Source organism: Belonocnema kinseyi, chromosome 2, assembly GCF_010883055.1.
Source record: "Belonocnema kinseyi isolate 2016_QV_RU_SX_M_011 chromosome 2, B_treatae_v1, whole genome shotgun sequence".
Classification (NCBI taxonomy): domain Eukaryota; kingdom Metazoa; phylum Arthropoda; class Insecta; order Hymenoptera; family Cynipidae; genus Belonocnema; species Belonocnema kinseyi.
In genome coordinates this window covers 158,254,917-158,260,072 of record NC_046658.1, presented here as the reverse complement: position 1 = coordinate 158,260,072, position 5,156 = coordinate 158,254,917, and the positions used below count along the sequence as shown (strand labels likewise).

General features: G+C 24.5%; 1 protein-coding gene across 1 annotated transcript in view; it reads right to left on the bottom strand.

Moving 5' to 3' along the window:
• The window catches only part of LOC117183046 (serrate RNA effector molecule homolog), a 93,731-nt gene that overhangs the window by 26,963 nt on the left and 61,612 nt on the right, over window positions 1-5,156 (bottom strand). The gene's annotated exons all lie outside the window — the stretch shown is intronic.

Here is a 5,156-nt window from a genome sequence, read left to right as displayed (position 1 = left end):
ATTTTGTTGAAACTTCATCTATTTTGGTAGAAAATTCATCTTCTTATTTGAAGTTTAACATATAATTAAAAATTGATGAATTTTGTTGAAAAATCGTTTTTTCTGCTACAAAATTGATCTTTTTGGTTGAAATATCAATTATTTGGTTAAAATTGATTTCTTTTGTTAAAAATTATTCTTATTTGGCAGAATATCAATCTTCATAGTTGAAAATTCAACGATTTAATTAAAAAATGATGTATTATAAAAGTTCTTTTGGGTGAAAACAATTCTTTTTTAACTGAAAGTTTAACTATTTGGTTGCAAAATGAACTTTTATGTTAAAATATTATATTTTCGGGTTAAAAATTTATCTCGTTTTCATAGAAATATCGTCTTTTCGTTTTGCAAATTCATCAATTTGGTAGAAAATTTCACTGCCTTGTAACACATTCTATTTTTTTCATTGAAAATAAATTTTCTTATTTTAGAAATTCAAATATTTGATCAAAAAGTGCTGTACTTTATTCAAAAATCGCCTTTTCCGGTAGAAAATTAATCTTCTCAGTTGAAAATTCAATTAATTTGTTAAAAATTCATGTATCTTGTTAAAAATTCGCCTTTTTCCGTATAAAAATACTATTCTTGTTTAAAAATTCAATCATTTAATTAAACATTCAACCCTTTTGTTGAAAGCTCATGTTTTGTCTATAACATTCAATATTTTTGATGAAATATTTTGTCCTTATTAACAAAAACATCTTTTCCGGTTGAAAATTCGTCTTTTTTGTCGTCGAAAATAGCGTCTTTCGTGTCATTTTTAAAGAAATAGTGGCAAAATAGTCTTATAAATGAAAAAAAGCAATAAATAAAAAAAAAGTCAAATAGTTGTGTGAATAGAATGATGAGTCCGAGACCTGCAATTGTATAATTTTTCCTTTACAATTGAAAGAAATCAAATTAGATTAGAAAATTCAACATAAAATTAACATTAAATTTTACGATTTTGTTGGAAATTTGTTTTTGATTGGAAATTCATCTCCTTTGGTAGAAATTTCCTTTTTTTGTGTAAAATGGAACCGCATGATTGTAAATTAATCTGCTTTGGTTGAGGATTCAACTATTTTAAGTTTAAGTTTAAAATTAACCTTTTTTTTTAAATTCAACTGCCTTTTAAAACAAAAAATTTGACTACTAAATTCTTTCTTATGGATCGAAAATTCAACTTTTTTATGTTAAAAATTAACTTTGTGGTGGAAAATTCAACAGTTTTCTGAAAAGGTAATTTTCTTTTCTTGAATATTTAAACTATTTGGATTAAAATTCCATTCTTTTATTAAAAATTCGGCTTTATAACTTAAAAGTCCAAGGATTGTTGGAAAATTCTTCTTTCTTGGTTGATTTTAACTGTTTTTTTTATTCTTAATTAAAATATTTTTTATAAAGAATGCAATTACTTGTTTGAAAGTTGAACTACTTTGACAACATTTTTTTTTATTTCAAGATTTTTAAGTTTTAAGTTAAAAATTCGTTATTTTTTTGACTAAAACTTATAATTGTCCCAACTGAATTTTTTTTTTTTTTTTAAATTAAAATCTTTTCGGTAGAAGACAGTTTTTTTTTGTTGAAAATTGATCTTGTCGGGTTTCAAGGTCAACGCATTTCTAAAATTGTTCACTTTTATTTTAATTTGTTTTTAATTTTTAATTAAAATTATTTTTTGGTTGAAATATTAAATTTTTTTGTACTGAAAAATCAACTTTTTAGGTGGAAAATTCTAGTTCTTGGTGTAACTACTTTCTTAAAAGTTCATTTTTGTGGTTGAAGATTAACCATTTTATTTGAAAATTCGTTTATTTTTTTGGACTTAATACTAATATCATGAAAATTTCATCCTTTTAGTTTAAAAATTAATTTTTTTATATAAAAATATAAATGTTTTTTTTTTTTTTTGATGAAAGGCAATCTTTTTTTGGTTGAGGATTCAACGATTTTATTAGAAATTCGTCCTTTTTGGTTCAATGTAACTATCTTTGCAAAAAAATCTTTTCTTTTTTAGAATACCAACTATTTATTTTTTTGTCGAGAACAGGTACTAAAATTTTTCAATGTAAACAAATATAAATCCATATTATCATTCTCAATGCTCTAAATTAAAAAATCAATCAATGAACTTTAAAATTTTCAAAATTATATAATTTTAAGGAATTTTAAACTAGAAACATCGAATATTGAAAAATTGAAAAAATTTTAAGTGACCACTTCTTAAATTAGATTTTCAATTATTTTCTTTTTAAATAATTTAAACATCCTTGGAAACCATCAAAATTTTATTTCAGAATCTAAAAGTTGTTTTAAATTGGTTTTAAAATTAAAATTATTTTGGAAATTTTTTCAGAACTTCTAAAGATCTGTCAAAATTAATAGAATTTTAAAAATAATTTTCAGAAAATCCTGCAAATTTTAGAAATTTTCTTTACAATTTTGATGTATAAATAACAATTGAACATTTATTATTTGTAGGTAAAATTTGAGTAATTTTAAGAGATATGTAGACGTTTTGAAAAGATTAAAACTTAATGAAATACTTGAAATGATAGTCTAATATAAAACAAAATGTAGATTTTCGCAGATTAAAAAAAAAAATTATTCTTTTCAAGAATTGTGAAAGGCTTCAAAATAAAAAAAAAAACATTTTCTTAAGATTCCTAGGAAAATTAAAAATAACTTTTCATTTTGAAAAATTACTTTAAGAGAATATTTAAAAAGTTTGTCAAAGATTTAAACAAAATTGTTCAAATTTTTTCTACAAAAGTTCATTTGTAAATTATACATCGAAATTTTAAAATTTCCCTTACAAATTGGGCATTTTTCAAATACAACAATTAAAATTGTAACGTTCAAAGTTTAAAGGCTCTCTTCGAAATTCTAAATTTTTTAAATTGCTAAATATTCAATAATTAATATTTTTTTAATTAAAAATTTCAAATTGAATGGGTTAAAAATGGAATATTTTAGACTGAAACAATATTTTTAATTTAATAAAATCCTTTAATTAGGAATATATTACTATGAAGTTATTTTGAAGTTGAAAATAGTTAATAAACATTCAGTCACAATTTCACCTTTGTTTAATTCCTTTATTTATTTATTAAATAAAAATCTTTTTTATTCAAAATTTTCAACATCAAAGGCTTTTATTTTTTCAAGTCCTTAAAAAAGCATTTAAAAATTCTTTAAATAAAAAACGTAAGCTTAGAAATAAAAATTTTTAATGGAAAATTTTTAAAGTAAAAAATTTTTAAATCACTCAATGTCTAAATAATATAATTGAAAAACATAACAATTCAACTAATTATTGAAAAACTGTTAAAATCGATCGCAGACAGATTTACCTTCTACAAATTTGTCAAATTTCATCTTTTTTAGCTTGAAAATTGATCAATCTGGTCTAAAATTCAACAATCTGGTACAAAATTAAACTGTTTTGTAGAAAATTTTACTATTTCTTATTGAATATTAATTGGCCTAATTAAAAATTTAACCACTCCACTGTTTTGCTTGTTAAAAAATGATATTTTTTGGTTAGAAAAATTAAAACATTTAGTTATAAAAAAAAAGGTTTAAAAACGACAAAAATATAAACTTAAAATAATAAAAATAAAATTTGAATTAAGGGCATGTGACACAGCTAAATACCTACATTACCGACCACAATTTTTCAGTTCACTGAATGTTTTTTTTTAACTTAAGAACTTTTTTTTATAAATAAAACATCGAGCTGAAACATTGGAAAATGTATTAGAGTACAATAAAGTACGTTTAGGTACTGCATTTTGGTAGGAACTTCACTGAAAATTTTATCTTTTTTCTGAACCTCGACATTTTTTGAACGTTCCAACTTTTTTTATACATAAAATATCGGTCTCAAACTTTGAGAAATGCAAGAGCCGAAAGAAAACTACGTTCAAGTACAAAGCTTAATAATAAAAGATGTAAAAAAAAATATTTCAACATTAAATTCCAACGGAATCACCCGGTAACGTTGTACACGAAAACACGAACTCTCTAGAGCCTCGTCTAGTGGCCGCCAGGTTTCGTATTTTCGTGTACAACTTTACCGGCTGATGCCGTTGGAATTGATTGTTGAAATATATTTTTTACATCTTTTATTGTTAAGCTTTGTACTTAAACGTAGTTTTCTTTCGGCTCTTGCATTTCTCAAAGTTTGAGACCGATATTTTATGTATAAAAAAAGTTGGAACGTTCAAAAAATGTTGAGGTTCAGAAAAAAAATGAAATAATTTTCAGTGAAGTTCCTACCAAAATTCAGTACCTAATAATACATTACATTCGTCCCGTGTAATGTATACTATTTTTCTTCCTATCCGGCCGAAAATTCGTCGTTTAGTTAAAATTTCCAATCAAAAACGCGTGAGACACGTAAGACTCGTCTGCTATGAAGTCGCGGCCATGTTTTTATTTCCTTCCCTGCAGCTAAGTCAGCCGACATAACCTACGCGTAGCCAGAAGCATGATATAATTTATTATATGGCAGAAAACAAGAAGCTGAAGAAGCGAAGGGTTTTCCAGCAGCCGCTAAAATTTACGACCCGAGCGAAGCGAGGGTTGTTTTTTAAAATTTTTTTTTAATTTAAAAAAATTTTTAAAATAGATAAAATTTTGATTTTAATGCCAAAAATTAAGAATAATTAAATAAATAAATAAATTAATTTATTAAATAAATAATTATATTAATACAATATTATTAATTATTTATTAAGATAATTGACGAACAGTCACTTGGATTCATAATTGTAAGCAAGACTAATTTAATACTTCAAAACGGAATAACTGTCCATACGAACACCTCTCGTCGTAACAATTTAGCTTACAATAATAACACATAACAGTTTACTACATAATACGCAAATATTATGTAGTAAATACGAACACCTCTCGACTTTTCGTTTCAACAAAATCAAAAAAATTCAGCTTAGGTTAGAAATCCTCATGGTCGAGAGTCGAGATAGCAGTGTCTATACGATTCGTTAGATGGCGCGCAGGGCGGGAAGGTATAGGCGAATTGTTTGGTTTGAATACATTTCGCACTATGTTGAAAATATGGCCAAAAGTAATTGCGTAGAAAGATCCTTGATCCTGGACTCCATTAGGTT